We start from the raw sequence: 18,971 nt of genomic DNA, 5'->3' as shown, positions 1-18,971 counted from the left end.
CACTGATACCAATGATGGGGCACTATTCCTCCCACTGACACCAATGATGGGGCACTATTCCTTCCACTGACACCAATGATAGGGCACTATTCCTCCCACTGACACCAATGATGGGGCACTATTCCTCTCACTGATACCAATGATGGGGCACTATTCCTCTCACTGATACCAATGATGGGGCACTATTCCTCCCACTGACACCAATGATGGGGCAGTATTCCTCCCACTGACACCAATGATGGGGCATTTTTCCTTCCACTGACACCAATGACGGGGCACTATTCCTCCCACTGACACCAATGATGGGGCACTATTCCTCCCACTGACACCAATGATGGGGCACTATTCCTCCCACTGACACCAATGATGGGGCACTATTCCTCCCACTGACACCAGTTACGGAGCACTATTTCCCCCACTGACACCAATGATGGAGCACTATTCCTTCCACTGACACCAATGATGGGACACTATTCCTCCCACTGACACCAATGATGGGACACTATTCCTCCCACTGACACCAATGATGGGGCACTATTCCTCCCACTGATACCAATGATGGGGCACTATTCCTCCCACTGACACCAATGATGGGGCACTATTCCTCCCACTGATACCAATGATGGGGCACTATTCCTCCCACTGACACCAATGATGGGGCACTATTCCTCCCACTGACACCAATGATGGGGCACTATTCCTCCCACTGACACCAATGATGGGGCACTATTCCTCCCACTGACACCAATGATGGGGCACTATTCCTCCCACTGACACCAATGATGGGGCACTATTCCTCCCACTGACACCAATGATGGGGCACTATTCCTCCCACTGACCCAAGTTTCCTTCCATGGTTTTGCACACAGGTATTAGACTTTTGATTCGGTAGGATCTCAGGAGTTGTCCTTTAATATGGAATCGGATGAGGGGAGTCTGGCGGCGGTGTGTTTTGTCGGGACTCTCTGCCTTTGGCATTTTTATTTTTTATTTTTTCCCATCTTTTGACATTGATCAGCTTTGCCGTTGCCGGGCAACTAGATAAAAGCATTTTTCGCAGCTTGACAAAACAATTTCTGCGCCCCCCCCTCCCCCCCACACACACACTTTCTTTCGATTGTCTCTGCGTGGTTTCCGGCCTCCCGCCGTCGCGTTAGTGAGGCTTCGGCCGGTTTATCTTCTGCCGATTTCAGGTTGGAGTAAATAAAGGTGGGCAATGTCGGCCCATGATCCGAGATGTTACTGCGCCGGGTAATCGTTCTGAGAATCAAACGCATGACAACCCGCGGCTCTGACCCTGCGGGGGGCGGGAGGGGAGAGCGGCTTAAAGGATAAGAGCGCCGCTAAATATCCGGGGAAGGGAGGAGGAGCGCGGAGGCTCAGGAGCGCCCGCAGGAGGGGGGATGGTGACGGGTGGAAAGTTATATTTTTCATAATCTGATGCAATGTGAATGAGACTCGCGGCCTCTTCTGTGATGGAGACCCAGACAGGAAAATCTCATAGTTGTCCTGAAGGTCGATATTAAACGGTTCAACTCTCCACCATCCCCCCTGTGGACCGCGGCAACTTTTATATTTCTGCTATGGGTCCTTTTTTTTTTTTTTTTTTTTTAAGGAAATCCATGGATACTTAAAGGGTAACTCCGCTATCGTGAAAATTTATATATATTGTCATGGAAATTTTGTATTTACAGGTTGAACTTTAAATGTGTCATATATGAGTGTTATTCATATGTCTCTGGTGTGGCTTAACCCCTCGCCTACCGGGCACTTCTACCCCCTTCCCGCCTACCGGGCACTTCTACCCCCTTCCTTACCAGGCCAATTTTCAGCTTTCAGCGCTGCCGCACTTTGATTGACAATTGCGCGGTCATGCAACATTGTACCCATATGAAATTTTGATCATTTTTTTCTCACAAATAGAGCTTTCTTTTGGTGGTATTTAATCGCCGCTGGGCGCTTTACTTTTTGCGCCATAAATAAAAAAATGCAAAAAATTAGAAAAAAAAAAAAAGTTTCTTTGTTTCTATTATAAAATTTTTCAAACAGGTAATTTTTCTCCTTCACTGATGTGCGTTGATGAGGCAGCACTGATGGGCACTGATAGGCGGCACTAAAGGGCACTGATAGGCAGTACTAATGAGGTGGCACGGATAGGCGGCACTGATAGACAGCACTAATGAGGTGGCACGGATAGGCGGCACTGATATGCAGCACTGATAGGCGGCACTGACAGGTGACACTGATGATGGGTACTGATAGACGGCACTGACTGGCATCACTGCTGGGCACTGACTGGCGGCACTGACTGGCACATCCGCTGGGCACTGACTGGTGGCACTGACTGGCAGCACTGCTGGGCAGCACTGGTGGGTGGCACTGGTGGGCAGCACTGGTGGGTGGGCACAGGTGGGTGGCACTGGTGGGCACAGGTGGGTGGGCACAGGTAGGTGGCACTTCTGGGCACAGGTGGGCGATCTGCTGGGCACAGGTGGACGGAGCTAGTGGGCGCACTGCTGGGCACAGGTGGGCGGAACTTGCGGGTGGCACTGCTGGGCACCGATCATCAGGGCACTGATCATCAGTGGCCTGATGATCGGTGTCGATCCTCGCTCTGACAACTGCCGGTTCTCGGCAGTACTTTCCTCACAATCTGACAGCGTGAGGAAAGTGCAGCCGAGAACCGGCACTTGCATTTCCCTGTGATCAGCGTGTCATTGGACACAGCTGATCACGTGGTAAAAGGCCGCTGTGGTTGGCCTTTTACCACATCACGTGATCAGCTGTGTCCGTAGGACACAGCGATCACGGAGATCACCGGGTGCGCGCCCCCTGGGGCGCGCAGGAGAGCGCGTTCTGGGGGGACGTCATATGACGTCCACTCAGAACTGGCCGGCCGCAGTGCAGCCGTCATTCGGCTATCTGCGGTCGGCTACTAGTTAATTAAAGCTCTGAAGGCTGCAATTGGGCCATGCGCATGTACAATGTATGTATTACAGTACTCAGCTCGATAATGGATGAGATGGCAGATCTGCGCTTATAGATCGGCGTGTATACCACCACGGCATTCGATGCAAATGCCGCCGGCGGTAGGCCGCGGGCCTGTATCCACATATCAGCAGCATAGTACCACATGGTCTTCGTATGGCCAGGCGCCAGGCAGTGCGAACTCCGCGTGTAGGCTCATGTATATCTTACAAGCCATTACCAACCTGAACTGTATCTGGATGGATGTGTTTTAACCACTTCCAGTCCGGAGACTTTCCCCCCCTTCCAGTCCGGACACTTTCCCCCCCTTCCAGTCCGGACACTTTCCCCCCTTCCAGTCCGGACACTTTCCCCCTCTTCCAGACCGGACACTTTCCCCCCCTTCCAGTCCAGACACTTTCCCCCCCTTCCAGTCCGGACACTTTCCTCCCCTTCCAGTCCGGACACTTTCCCCCCTTCCTGACCAGGGCAATTTTCAGCTTTTAGCGCTATCACACTTTGAATGACAATTGCGCGGTCATGCAACACTGTACCCAAATGAATTTTTTACCATTTTTTTGAGACAGATAAAGCTTTATTTTGGTGGTATTTATTCACCGCTGGGATTTGTATTTTTTTTGCTATGTAAATGAAATGTCCAAAAATTTTGAAAAAAAGTTTTTTTTTAGTAAAATTTTGCAAATAAATAATATTTCATCATAAATCTTAGCCAAAATTTATTCTGTTATCTTTTTAGTAAAAAAAAAAATCCAAATTAGTTTATAAGCAAAAATTATAATTTTTAAACATTTTTTTTTACATTTTTATTTTATTTTTTTATATTATTATTTTTTATTTTTATTTATTTTTTTTACATACTGTCACCCTAGCAGTACAGTGTCACCATGGTGACACTGTACTACTTGTGGGGGGTGATGAAGATTTTTTTTTTCTTTTTACACCCATATAGGATGTAAAAGCAATCATTTCTCTTTCTCTCTGTGTGCATTCTTGCACTCATTGAGAAGTACTGAGTGAGCTGTGATTGGTCACAGCTTGTCACATGGTACAAGGCTTTTGTGAATAGCCTTGTACCATGTGACCTCTCTGATCATTCACAGATTTCACACTTAGTAAGCAATGATGTCAGAAGTGACATCTTGCTTACTACTTTGCATGTGATCACTGATTGGCCAATCAGTGATCACATGATCGGGACCTCGTACAGAGGTCCCGTCCGACGATCGGTGTTTCACTGTGTCCGGAGGACACAGCGGGCACCGGATCGCGGTGCTGCGCGCTCCCAGGGAGCGCGCACAGGCAGGGTGTGGGGAGGCCGTTTATAGACGGCCACCCGACCCTGCAGTGCCACCGTCTGGCCATTTATATACAACCGCCGGATGGGAAGTGGTTAATAAAGATCGCATCGGGAACATTCAGATACAGACTGACACTGTTTAATCTAAGGGATGCTTGTACATAGAATGGACATACTAGTAGGAGCTGATAGGAAGGGAAGTTTGCTCTCCACCGAGAGCTCATGGGGGGAGGGGAGGACTGGTTCAACTGGCTTCCAGTATAGATAAGAGGAAATGCTACACTCCAAACAGGATGTTCATTCTCATGTATGGACATCCCTATGCATTGTTCTGTGAGAGGGGATTGACCTGACCCTCGCGTGTGTGGGCGTGTATGTGCTTGTAATAAAACCGGAGGCTGGGATTGGAGGCGGTCTCTATGTGAATTCCAACAGCAACCAGAGAGTATCGTCCGATCATTCCTGGGTAACGGGAGCTCCATTTTCCCCACATCTCAACAGAGCTAAACCAGTTGGAGGCGCAGGAATCGTGGAGTTTAGCTGCAGTCGCGGTAAGCGAGATTCACACAGCTTTATGGGGGATTTCTGCGCATCCAACTGCGAGTACTCACGGTAAGGAGAAATTCGTTAAAAGCGAATTTTCAAGACAATATACAGTGAAGGAAATGCGTATTTGCTCCCCGGCTGATACTGAATGTTCGCCCCTCACACAGAAATGATCGGTCTAACAATGGAATGTTCGGTGTAACACTGAGAGACAGAATACAACAACAAATTCAGCAGAAATGCGTCTAACAAATGACGACTGATCTGCATGTTCAACCGTTCTCTTTTTGGGTGGGGTGGAAAAGCCGAGTAGTGACATCACACTCTCCACCTCTTCCAATCAGTGATTTCCAGATTCCAGGGGTATCGGCCAGGTATAGTGTATATACTGTATGTGTCGTTCCACTGGTCCAAGCTGGACCGACATAACTATGTAGAAACTAATCCATATCTAGAATTCTTCCTTAGAATAAAAGTTTCAGGCAGATTTGTTTCTGCATTACTACATTATGTCATCATAACGTTTTCTGATTCAAAAAGTCCAAGATTCTTAAAAGATACAGTGAAGGAAATGCGTATTTGCTCCCCGGCTGATGTTGAACGTTCGCCCCTCACACAGAAATGATCGGTCTAACAATGGAATGTTCTCCCCTCACACAGAAATGATCGGTCTAACAATGGAATGTTCGCCCCTCACACAGAAATGATCGGTCTAAACATCGAATGTTCGGTGTAACACTGAGAGACAGAATACAACAACAAATTCAGCAGAAATGCGTCTAACAAATGATGACTGATCTGCATGTTCATGAGGGAAAGAAGGATTTGATCCCCTATCTTTCAGGATTTCTAGCTCCCAGGTGTCTCTCATACAGGTAACAAGCTGAGATTAGAAGCAGTCTCTTAAAGGGAGTGCTGCTAATCTCATTGTGTTACCTGTATAAAAGACACCTGTCCACAGGAGCAATCAAACCATCAGATTCCAAACTCTCCACCATGGCAAAGACCAAAGAGCTGTCCAAGGATGTCAGGGACAAGATGGTAGACCTACACAAGGCTGGACTGGGCTACCAAACTATGGCCAAGCAGCTTGATGAGAAGGTGACAACAGTTGGTGCAATCATTCACAAATGGAAGAAACACAAAACAAGTGTCAGTCTCCCTAGGTCTGGTGCACCATGCAAGATCTCCCCTCGTGGAGTGTCAATGATCATGAGAACAGTGAGGAATCATCCCAGAACTACACGTGAGGATCTTGTCAATGATCTCCAGGCAGCTGGGACCACAGTCACCAAGAAAACAATTGGTAACACACTACGCCGACAAGGACTGAAATCCCGCAGTGCCGCAAGGTCCCTCTGCTCAAGAAAGCCCATGTCCAGGCCCGTCTGAAGTCTGCCACTGAACATCTGAATGATGCAGAGGAGGACTGGTGGGAAGTGTTGTGGTCAGATGAGACCAAAATCCAGCTCTTTGGCATCAACTCAACTCACTGTGTTTGGAGGAGGAGGAATGCTGCCTATGACCCCAAGAACACCATCCCAACTGTGAAACATGGTGGTGGAAACATTCTGCTTTAGGGGTTTTTCTGCTAAGGGGAGAGGACAACTGCACCGCATCAAAGGGACGATGGATGGGGCAATGTACCATGAAATCTTGGGTGAGAACCTTCTTCCCTCAGCCAGGACATTGAAAATGGGTCGTGGATGGGTGTTCCAGCATGACAAGGACCCAAAACACACGGCCAAGGCAACAAAGGAGCAGCTCAAGAAGAAACACATTAAGGTCCTGGAGTGGCCTAGCCAGTCTCAAGACCTTCATCCGATTGAAAATCTGTGGAGGGAGCTGGAAGTTTGAGTTGCCAAACGTCAGCCACTAAACCTTAATGACTTGGAGAGGATCTGCCAAGAGGAGTGGGCCAAAATCCCTCCTGAGATGTGTGCGAACCTGGGGGCCAACTCCAGGAAACGTCTGACCTCTGTGATTGTCAACAAGAGATTGGCCACCAAGTACTAAGTCATGTTTTGTGAAGGGGATCAAATTCTTCTTTCCCTCATGAACATGCAGATCAGTCATCATTTGTTAGATGCATTTCTGCTGAATTTGTTGTTGTATTCTGTCTCTCAGTGTTACACCGAACATTCCATTGTTAGACCGATCATTTCTGTGTGAGGGGCGAACATTCACCATCAGCAGGGGAGCAAATATAAATTTCCTAATATATATATACAGTTGTGTTTAAAATACTAGCAGTCAGACATCACTAACCGGATCAATCTCTGTTTTGGTGGAAATGATATTTCTACATGGCAAATAATTTCCTAGCAGGTGTAGTAGAGTCATAGAAATCCAACAGACCCAACAGTCATGACATGCATGCTGCTGATTCTGTGTCATTGAATCACTCATTGAAAGGGGCGTGTTCAAAATAATAGTCGTGTGGAGTTCTATTAGTGAGGTCATTCATTCTTTGACAAACAGGTGGCAATTATTGCCCTTATTTAAGGAAGGAAGGCAGCAAATGTTGGACATGCTGGTTACAGTGCATTTCTCTCTGAAATTCTTAGGAAAATGGGTCGTTCCAGACATTGTTCAGAAGAACAGCGTACCTTGATTAAAAAGTTGATTGGAGGAGAAAACATATAAAGAAGTGCAGAAAATGATCGGCTGCTCAGCTAAAATGATGGCAAATGCTTTAAAATGGCAACCAAAACCTGAAAGACGTGGAAGAAAGCGAAAAACTACCATTGGAATGGATAGAAGAATAGCCAAAATGGGGCGGACTCAGCCAACAATCAGCTCCAGGAAGATGAAAGAAGGTGTGACGTTCCCTGTGAGGACTCAGCCAACAATCAGCTCCAGGAAGATGAAAGAAGGTGTGACGTTCCCTGTGAGGACTGTTACAATTAGAAGACGCCGATGTGAAGCCAAGCTATCTGCAAGAAGTCCCCGCAAAGTCCCACTGTTGGGAAAAAGACGTGTGCTGAAGAGGTTACAATCTGCCAAAGAGCAGATTGACCGGCCTAAAGAGAAATGGCGCAACATTTTGTGGGCTGATGGAAGTAAGATTGTTCTTTTTGGGTCTAGTGGGCGGAGACAGTTTGTCAGACGACCCCCAAACACTGAATTCAAGCCACAGTACACTGTGAAGACCGTGAAGCATGGCGGTGCAAGCATCATGATATGGGGATGTTTCTCATACTACGGTGTTGGGCCTATTTATCGCATACCAGGGATCATGGATCAGTTTGAATCCATCAGAATACTTGAAGAGGTCATGCTGCCTTATGCTGAAGAGGAAATGCCCTTGAAATGGGTGTTCCAACAACACAACGACCCCAAACACACCAGTAAACGGGCAACATCTTGGTTCCAGACCAACAAGATGGACGTTATGGAGTGGCCAGCCCAATCCCCGGATCTTCATCCAATAGAAAACTTGTGGGGTGACATCAAAAATGCCGTTTCTGAGGCCAAACCAAGAAATCAAGAAGAACTGTGGAATGTGGTCCAATCATCCTGGGCTGGAATACCTGATCACAGGGGCCAGAAGTTGGGGGACTCCATGCAACACAGATGTACAGCAGTTCTCAGAAACAGTGCGACTACAACCAAATATTCATGAAGTCATTCAAAGGAAAGCAAAATCTTCAAACATTTCTCAGTTTATATAGTGAATGTTGGAGTTTGTAAAGAAGAATACAAACACGGCCATTTTTTTTGAACCGTCTAATATTCACTTTTCTTCCATTTTTTTAGAGGAAGAACACAAATTTGATGTATTTTTCTTCATGTTGTGATTTGGAATAGAATGTGTCGTGTTCCCAATGCATTTGTGTGGATGGAAATAAAAGGATTAGAAGGATTTTCAGCTTTATTCACTTTTTTCAACACACTGCTATTATTTTGAACACAACTGTATATATATAGCGCTGAGCAACCTGTCGGCAATATATAAGTCCTGTATTATAATAATATATAAATCCTGTATAATAATAATATATAAATCCTGGATAATAATAATAATAATAATAATATATAAATCCTGTATAATAATAATAATAATATATAAGTCCTGTATTATAATAATATATAAATCCTGTATAATAATAATATATAAATCCTGTATAATAATAATAATAATAATAATAATATATAAGTCCTGTATTATAATAATATATAAATCCTGTATAATAATAATAATAATAATATATAAATCCTGTATAATAATAATAATAATAATAATATATAAATCCTGTATAATAATAATAATAATATATAAGTCCTGTATAATAATAATAATATATATACTGTATATATATGTGTGTGTATATATATATATATTTTTTTTTTCTGTTTTTTTGTTTTATTGCACACCACCCCAATGTTAGTACATTTTCAAACCAGAAAAGTTCAGCGTCATCGTTTCACTGAATTTAAATGACGCTTCTCACGGTTTGTACTTAATGGGTTCATTCAAGAGTTAAAAAAATAAATAAAATTCCATGTTTGTCAATGTGGATAATGGCATTTTTTCTTTATGGAGCGCGCTGCAGCGGCTGGATCACGTCTTCATCTACGTGAGGCTAATGTATGTGATTGCTCCGGAGCTCAGCCTCCCATTGGGTCCCTTTGTATGGTAATGCATTTAATGTTTCGTTACATATGTCGCTGTTGGCGGGGTCTGTACCTGCGTTCCCTCTGACCCCTCGGTAAAGTAACGGCCCCACTGTTCTCGGTGGGAATTAAATTGCCGTCTTTCCCCGGCTTGTCCGTTCCTCTCCTCCAGATTCATTTCAGCAAATAAAGCCGTAATTATCGCAACGGTAACGCCGCGGCTGTTCTCTCCGCCGCGGGAAAATGGCAGATAACCTCTTGTGTTCCGTTACCTGCCGCATAATTGCTGTTTTTAGGCACTTTATTCCTTTTAAAGGTGTTCTGTTCTTTCTTTTATGCAGTGACAGTTCCTTCTGCGGGGAAGGCGACACATAAATGTTCTCTTTGTTGTATCCTAAAGGGAACCTTTGGTGGGAGAAGCATGCAAGCCGCCATAGCTGACTCCTCATTCTGCAGACGCTGCCTGCCTGGAGGACATGTTTAACCGCTTGGAGAGGGGCCCCAGGCCCAAGGAGCCCAATCAGGGAGAGACCATACACTGTCCTTGATTGGTACTAATTTTCTTGCATATTGCATGTAGGTAAGCAGCAGCTAATAATGACAGTTCTTCACAGCATTGCTATAAGGCAGTGGTCTTCAAAACGTGAGGGTCAGATGTGGCCCTTTGTTCACCTTTATCTGGCCCTTGGAGCATTTTTTCTCCCACTGATACCAATGATGGGGCACTATTCCTCCCACTGACACCAATGATGGGGCACTATTCCTCCCACTGACACCAATGATGGGGCACTATTCCTCCTACTGACACCAATGATGGGGCACTATTCCTCCCACTGACACCAATGATGGGGCTCCATTCCTCTCACTGATACCAATGATGGGGCGCTATTCCTCCCACTGATACCAATGATGGGGCACTATTCCTCCCACTGACACCAATGATGGGGCACTATTCCTCCCACTGACACCAATGATGGGGCACTATTCCTCTCACTAATACCAATGATGGGGCACTATTCCTCCCACTGACACCAATGATGGGGCACTATTCCTCCCACTGATACCAATGATGGGGTATTATTCCTCCCACTGACACCAATGATGGGACACTATTCCTCCCACTGACACCAATCATGGGGCACTATTCCTCCCACTGACATCAATGATGGGACACTATTCCTCCCACTGACACCAATGATGGGACACTATTCTTCCCACTGATACCAATGATGGGACACTATTCCTCCCACTGACACCAATGATGGGGCACTATTCCTCCCACTGACACCAATGATGGGGCACTATTCCTCCCACTGATACCAATGATGGGGCACTATTCCTCCCACTGATACCAATGATGGGGCACTATTCCTCCCACTGATACCAATGATGGGGCACAATTCCCCCCACTGACACCAATGATGGGGCACTATTCCTCCCACTAATACCAATGACGGGACACTATTCCTCCCACTGATACCAATGATGGGGCACTATTCCTCCCACTGACACCAATGATGGGGCACTATTCCTCCCACTGATACCAATGACAGGGCACTATTCCTCCCACTGACACCAATGATGGGGCACTATTCCTCCCACTGATACCAATGACAGGGCACTATTCCTCCCACTGATACCAATGACAGGGCACTATTCCTCCCACTGACACCAATGATGGGGCACTATTCCTCCCACTGACACCAATGATGGGGCACTATTCCTCCCACTGATACCAATGATGGGGCACTATTCCTCCCACTGATACCAATGATGGGGCACAATTCCCCCCACTGACACCAATGATGGGGCACTATTCCTCCCACTAATACCAATGACGGGACACTATTCCTCCCACTGATACCAATGATGGGGCACTATTCCTCCCACTGACACCAATGATGGGGCACTATTCCTCCCACTGATACCAATGACAGGGCACTATTCCTCCCACTGACACCAATGATGGGGCACTATTCCTCCCACTGATACCAATGACAGGGCACTATTCCTCCCACTGATACCAATGACAGGGCACTATTCCTCCCACTGACACCAATGATGGGGCACTATTCCTCCCACTGATACCAATGACAGGGCACTATTCCTCCCACTGACACCAATGATGGGGCACTATTCCTCCCACTGATACCAATGATGGGGCACTATTCCTCCCACTGATACCAATGATGGGGCACTATTCCTCCCACTGACACCAATGATGGGGCACTATTCCTCCCACTGACACCAATGATGGGGCACTATTCCTCCCAGTGACACCTTTGTCCCTCTAGAGAGAGGGGTATGGAGGAAAAGGGAGGAGAAGGTAGTTGGAGGAGGAAGAGGGAGGAGGGGGAAAGGGAGCGGGGAGGGAGGAGACAGGAGGGAGGGAAGGAAGATGGAGGAGAAGGGGAGAGGAGAAGAGAGGGTGAAAAGGAAGAGGGAGGAGAAGGGAGGGGGGATGAGGAAGAGGGAGGAGAATAGAGGGGGAGGTGGAGGAGGGGAGAAAAGAGAGCGGGGAGGAGGAGGAAGAAGAATTGAGGGGGAAGAAGAGGGATGAGAAGGGAGGAGGCACAAGGAAGATGGGAGGAAAAGCAAGGGGGAGGAGAAGGAGGGAGGAGAAAGATGAAGGAGAAGGGAGGGGGGAGGAGGAAGATGAAGGGAAGGGGGAGGAGGAGATGGAGGAGAAGGGATGGGGGAGGAGGAAGATGAAGGAGAGGGGGAGGGGGAGGAAGATGGAAGGGAAGGGGGAGGGGGGATGAGGAAGATGGAGAAGGGAGGGGGGTGGAGGAAAAGGGAGAAGCAGAGGAGTGCCTTGTCATCCTAGGCTATGGGGCTGTGTGTTTCTATTGAAGCACACAGTGTAGAGCGACACATCTCTAGGCCCTGCATGCAAGGATGACTCCATAGGAAGCTGCAAGACAAAAGAGCCACCCTGAAACAGGAAACCTGAGGCAGCAGTCCCGGCGCAGCACAAACTGAAACATAAGCAAGGATTAAAAGATAAAGGAGCTGCATGCTGGGTAAGTGACTGGCCCTCCCCCAGCCTGTGATTGGACAGTGAAAAGAGAAACAGCAAACCAATGAGCTCCTCTCTCTGTCACGCTATTCTCTCCTCCTATCAGCATAACTCTTCTTGGCACATGAGCACTGTATCACAACTGATTGGCTCCTTGTGCTGATTCTCCTCGCCTTGACCCCTCAATGACTGTCTAACACGTGTGTGCGGTGGCAGAAGGGGGGGCTTTAACGCCGACACGCCACACATATGTGTCGCTGAGTGAACAATGTTTCTGTGATGAGAATGTTCTCACTGTTCCCTCCCAGAACAAAGATTGAGCTGCGAAAGACCATTTTTGGTCCCCACTAATGATTGGTTGCTGGTCTCCCAAACATGTGACCACTGCGACAGCCAATCACAGTGGTCATGAGATCGGCCAATCTTTTCTGCCCCCCGCTGGGGTGGGGTGACTGCTGTAACTGCTGGGACTGCAAGAGGCCGATACCAAGACAAATTCAGGTACTTGCTCTGCTTGTCTTTCAAAGAAAACATTTCATGATGGAGTCATAGATAACGAGTCACGTTGTAAAGTAATAAAAGGAAAAGGAAGAGATTTATCGATTGGTCGAAAATCTGAAATATTTCCTCGGGCGAATGTTTTCCAAAACTGAAGTTGGCCTTAAAAAAACTCAGATGGCCTGGAGCTCTACAACCCTCTCCTGAGTCTCCGGAGCGTCTTCCACTTCGCTTCAATTTACTTCTAGGCTGATGTTTATTGTGATCAGACAGCAACATCTTGTGTCCACATCGAACATTACAGCTGACTGATCGAAAGATTTCACATAGGAGCTTCAGTGGCCTCCACTTTTTTTTCAGTGTTGTTATGTTGCAGCCTGATACTACTGTTGTCTCACCCCCTTCCAGTCCGGACACTTTCACCCCTTCCAGTCCGGATACTTTCCCCCCCTTCCAGTCCGGACACTTTCCCCCCCTTCCAGTCCGGACACTTTCCCCCCCTTCCAGTCCAGACACTTTCCCCCCCTTCCACACTGGACACTTTCCCCTCTTCCACGTCGGACACTTTCACCCCCTTCCAGTCCGGACACTTTCACCCCCTTCCAGTCCGGACACTTTCACCCCCTTCCAGTCCGGACACTTTCCCCCCCTTCCAGTCCGGACACTTTCACCCCCTTCCAGTCCGGACACTTTCACCCCCTTCCAGTCCGGACACTTTCCCCCCCTTCCAGTTCGGACACTTTCACCCCCTTCCAGTCCGGACACTTTCCCCCCCCTTCCAGTCCGGACACTTTCCCCCCCCCTTCCAGTCCAGACACTTCCCCCCCCCCTTCCAGTCCAGACACTTTCCCCCCCCTTCCAGTCCAGACACTTTCCCCCCCCTTCCAGTCCAGACACTTTCCCCCCCCTTCCAGTCCAGACACTTTCCCCCCCTTCCAGTCCGGACACTTTCACCCCCTTCCAGTCCGGACACTTTCCACCCCTTCCAGTCCGGACACTTTCACTCCCTTCCAGTCCGGACACTTTCCCCCCCTTCCAGTTCGGACACTTTCACCCCCTTCCAGTCCGGACACTTTCCCCCCCTTCCAGTCCGGACACTTTCACCCCCCTCCAGTCCGGACACTTTCCCCCCCTTCCAGTCCAGACACTTTCACCCCCTGGTTTCTCTTGAACATTGCTGAGATGTTTCTACACCTTGATTGGAGTCCACCCATGGGAAATTCAATTGATTGGACATGTGGAAAGGCACATCCCTCTATATAAAAGGCCGTACAGCTAACAATGCATACTGTATCAGAGCAAAAGCCGAGAGGTCAAAGGAACTGCCCGCAGAGCTCAGAGACAGGAATTATTGCAAGGTATAGATCTGAGGAAGGCTACAAAAAAAATTTCTAGTGCACTGAAGGTTCCCAAGAGCACAGTGGCCTCCATAATTTTCAAATGGAAGACGTTTGGCACAACCAGGACTCTTCCAAGAGATGGTTGAATGACCAAACAGAGGAAGGGCTCTTAAGAGAGGTGACCAAGAACCCGATAGTCACTCCAATTGAGCTGCAGGGATCCTGTGTGGAGATGGGACAAAATTCCAGAAGGACAACCATCACTGAGGCCCTCCACCGATCTGGTCTTTATAGCAGAGTGGCTAGACGGAAGCCTCTCCTCACTGCAAAGCACATAAAAGCCCGCTTGGAGTTTCAGAAAAGTACCTGAAGGGCTCTCAGACTGTGAGGAAGAAGATTATCTGGTCTAATGAAACCATGATTGAACTGTCTGGCCTCAATTCTAAATGTTAAGTCTGGAGGAAACCAGGCACCGCTCATCACCTGCCCAATACCATCACAACAGTGAAGCATGGTGGTGGCAGTATCATGCTGTGGGGTTGGACTGGAAGACTGGTCAGGGTTGAGGGAAAGCTGAATGGAGCAAGGCACAGAGATATCCTCAAAACCTCTTCCACAGCCCTCAGGACCTCATACTGGGCCAAAGGTTCACTTTGCAACATGACAACCATCCTAAGCACACAGGACAACACGGGAGTGGCTCAGGGACAACTCTGTGAATGTCCTAGAGTGGCCCAGCCAGAGCCCTGACTCGAACCCTATTGAACATCTCTTGGGAGACCTGAAAATGGCCGCCATCCAACGGTCCCTAACTGAGCAAAGAAGAATGGCAAAAAAAATCCCTCAATCCAGGCGTGCAAATCTTGTGGCCTCACCCCAAAAACACTCCAGGCTGGAAATTCTGCCAAAGGGGCTTCAACAGAGTACTGAGTAAAGGGTCTGAATACTTAAGGAAGTGTGAGAATTCAGGTTTTTCTTTTTTTTTAATTCACAAACATTTCTAAAATTCTGTTTTCACTTTGTCATTATGGGGGGCGGAGTATAGATTCATGAGGAAAAAAAAACCAATGAATTTAAACATCTGTAGTATCAGACTGCAGCATAACAACATTGAAAAAGTGAATGGGGGTGTGAATACTTTATGAATGCGCTGTATACTATATACTGCACAGCCCTGGCCAGACGTTTTGAGAATGACACAAATGTGAATTTTCACAAAGTCAGCACAGTGGATAAATGGTTAGCACTTCGGGTCGTTGGTTCAAATCCCAACCACGGCACCACCTGCCTGGAGTTTGCATGTTCTCCCTGTGCCTGTGTGGGTTTCCTCCAGGTATTCTGGTTTTCTTCCACACTCCCAAAAAAGACATGCTGGGAGGTTAATTGAATCCTGTCTAAATTGTCCCCAGTATGTGTATGTATGAATGTGAGTTAGGGACCTTAGATTGTACGCTCCTCAGGGGCGGGGACTGATGTGAATGTACAATATATATGTAAAGCGTGGCATAAATTGACCGCACTTATATAACCTGAAATAAATAAAGAATTCTGCTGCTTCAGTGTTTTTAGATCTTTCTGTCAGATGTTACTATGGTCTAGTGAAGTAGAATCACAATTACTTCATAATCGTCCAACGATTTTAACGACAACCCCTTGACCGCGACGTCACACAAATGTGCGGCCTCACAGAACTGGGCTTTTTTTCCGTGGGGCCACATATTTGCGTACCTGTCTTTGTGCCGGGAGCGCGCCACACTGCATGCTCCCAGCACAAAGACCGGGGTGTCACTGAGAGCCCCAAGTCCAGTTCTAACGAGCGGGACTCCCGATTCCGGGTCACATGATCACTGTGATAGCCTCTGATTGGCTATCACATTGATCAGTCATTGTATAGCCCGCGCCCCCCCCTTGTTTTTTTTTTTTTCTCTCTATGAATGGAGCAGAGGGATACATTGTATTTATCTAAGTCCTGGCATAGAGGAGGAAAAAAAATATTTGTTAAAAAAAAAAACATAAATAAATATTAAAAAATAAAATTAAAAATAAAGAAGAAATACCTAGATCAAGGTTTGATCTAGTTCTGTGCCAGGATAAGTGTTTGGGTCAAGGTCAGGGTCAAAGGTCAGCATCAAAAGGTCAGGGTCAAAGGTCAGGATTTTTTTTTTTCTTAAATTGGTATCAGTGTCAGTTAATGTCAGTGTGTTTTAGGTAAATAAAAAAACAAAATACACACTATTGTTTCTGGGCTGTACTCCGGGTACAAACAACAAATAACATACACATATGAGGTATCGCTGCGATCGTCATGAGCTGGAAAATTTATTTTGGGTTGTTCTTTGGTGGTAGGTTATGGTAGTAACAAGAAACACACACAGCTAAATTTAAAAAAAAGAATTTTATTTTATTATTTTGGGCCAGATTTCATTTGATAATAAAAAACAAAAATCAGGAGATATCCATTACCATTTACCGTCAAATGAAAGCCCAATTTGTCCTGAAAACAACGCGGTGTAATTCACCCGGATGTACGAAGTAGTTGTAGTGATATGCGCGGTTTTACTAACACATGTCAACGTTGCAAACTTGTGCTTAGGCATTAACATTTGTTTTACCCTTAGGCATGAATGGGTTAAGTTTATGCGAAGAGTCAATATTTGTAGTGTTGTCCTTTCTTTTTCAAGACCTCTGCAATTCTTCCTTGTTGTCAGTCAACTTCCGGGCCACATGCTGACTTATGGTTGCCCATTCTTGTATAATCAATGCTTGGAGTTTGCCAGAATTTTTTTTTTTTGGGGGGGGGGGGGTTGTTCACCCTCCTCTTGAGGATTGACTACAAGTTCTCGATGAGATTAAGGTCTGGGGAGCTTCCTGGCAATGGACCCAATATTTCAATGTTTTGTTCCCCAAGCCACTTAGCTATGACTTTTGCCTTATGGCAAGGTGCTCCATCGTGCTGGAGAAGGCATTGCCCCTCACCAAACTGTTCTTGGATGGTTGGGAGCTGCTTTCGAGGATGTTTTTGTACCATTTTAGTCATGGCAAACTTGTGAGTGATCCCACTCCCTTGGCTGAGAAGCGACCCCACACATGAATGGTCTCAGGAGGCTTTACTGTTGGCATGAATTAGGACTGATGATAGCGCTCACTTTTTCTTCTCTGGACAAGGCTTTTTCTGGATGCCCCAAACAATCGGAAAGGGGATTGTCATGCCTTCAGCATATTTTTATGTTATGTCCATTGTTAGTTTATTATGCTATGGAATGTAAGGTGTAATATCGCCATCTAGTGGCTCTTTTGTATTACAGTTTTATAGATTATTTTCTGTAGTTACACATTTTGTTGCTTAAAAGCCACCGTAGTTTTCCCATCATCCTATGGTCTTCACCGTGAGATCTTAGAGAAATTTCACCATGAGGTCTTAGAGACATTTCACCATGAGGTCTTATTATTATTATTATTATTATACAGTATTTATAAAGCGCCAATAGTTCGCTCAGCGCTGTACATTACAAAAGGGAGACAGAACATGTGACAGAACAATACCAATACAATGCAAAACACGAGGGGATCGAGGGCCCTGCTCTTTCGAGCTTACAATCTAGGAGGGAGGGGGTGGTGGCACAGGAGGAGATAGCTGTGGGGGATGGAGTGGTAGGAAGAGTGGAGGAGGTCGGCAAGTTAGCAGGGGGTGGGGTAGGCTTCCCTGAAGAGATGGGTTTTCAGGGTGCGCCTAAAGGGGAGGAGAGTAGGTGATAATCTGATGGGTTGGGGCAGGGAGTTCCAGAGGATGGGTGACACCCTGGAGAAGTCCTGGAGGCGGGCATGGGAGGAGGAGACCAGGGAACTAGAGAGAAGGAGGTCTTGTGAGGAGCGGAGTGTGCGTGTTGGGCGGTACTTGGATATTAGGTCAGTGATGTAGTTCGGGGCAGTATGGTGGACAGCTTTGTATGTCAACGTTAGGATTTTGAATTTGATCCGTTGCGCAATCGGAAGCCAGTGGAGGGATTGGCAGAGGGGGGTGGCGGAGACAGTCTTAGAGACATTTCACCATGAGGTCTTAGAGACATTTCCTAGCAGCCATCTTACATTTCCTCCAGAGGACTCCACACTTATTCAGCTGCAGTTCTGTTGTCAGCCTAACGGAAACATCGCCGGTATGTTTAAAAACCCTTTCTATCTAAACTAATGTGTCAGGACTGTATATTTTGTATATTGTATACACTGATTGAGTGTTATTTCTTTCATTTGTAGTTTTACTCTTACTTCCCTGCAATAAAAGTTGAAAAGAGGACCTAGCGCCTGCATCAATGAGTTGTTAAGGGCGAAGGGTTATCTGTCTGTCTAATTATACCTCAACCACGTATAGTGAGGGCAGAACAGGGATTCATCAGAGAAAATGACTTTCCCCCAGTCCTTAGCAGTCCAATCTCTGGACCTTTTGCAGACTATCACTCTGTCCCTGATGTTTTTCCTGGAGAGAAGTGGCTGCTTTGCTGCCCTTCTTGACACCAGGCCATCCTCCAAAAGTCTTCTCCTGCACTCTTGTCTATCTGCTGCCATTCCTGAGCGAGCTCTGCACTGGTGGTGCCCCTATCCCACAGCTGAATCAACTTTAGGAGACGGTCCTGGCACTTGCTGACTTGACTTTCTTGGGCACCGCAAAGCC

The sequence above is a fragment of the Staurois parvus genome, unplaced genomic scaffold (genome assembly GCF_062004578.1).
Source record: "Staurois parvus isolate SC_StPar_1 unplaced genomic scaffold, SC_StPar_1.0 ptg000812l, whole genome shotgun sequence".
NCBI classification, from domain to species: Eukaryota; Metazoa; Chordata; class Amphibia; order Anura; family Ranidae; genus Staurois; species Staurois parvus.
This window is presented reverse-complemented; position numbering follows the sequence as displayed.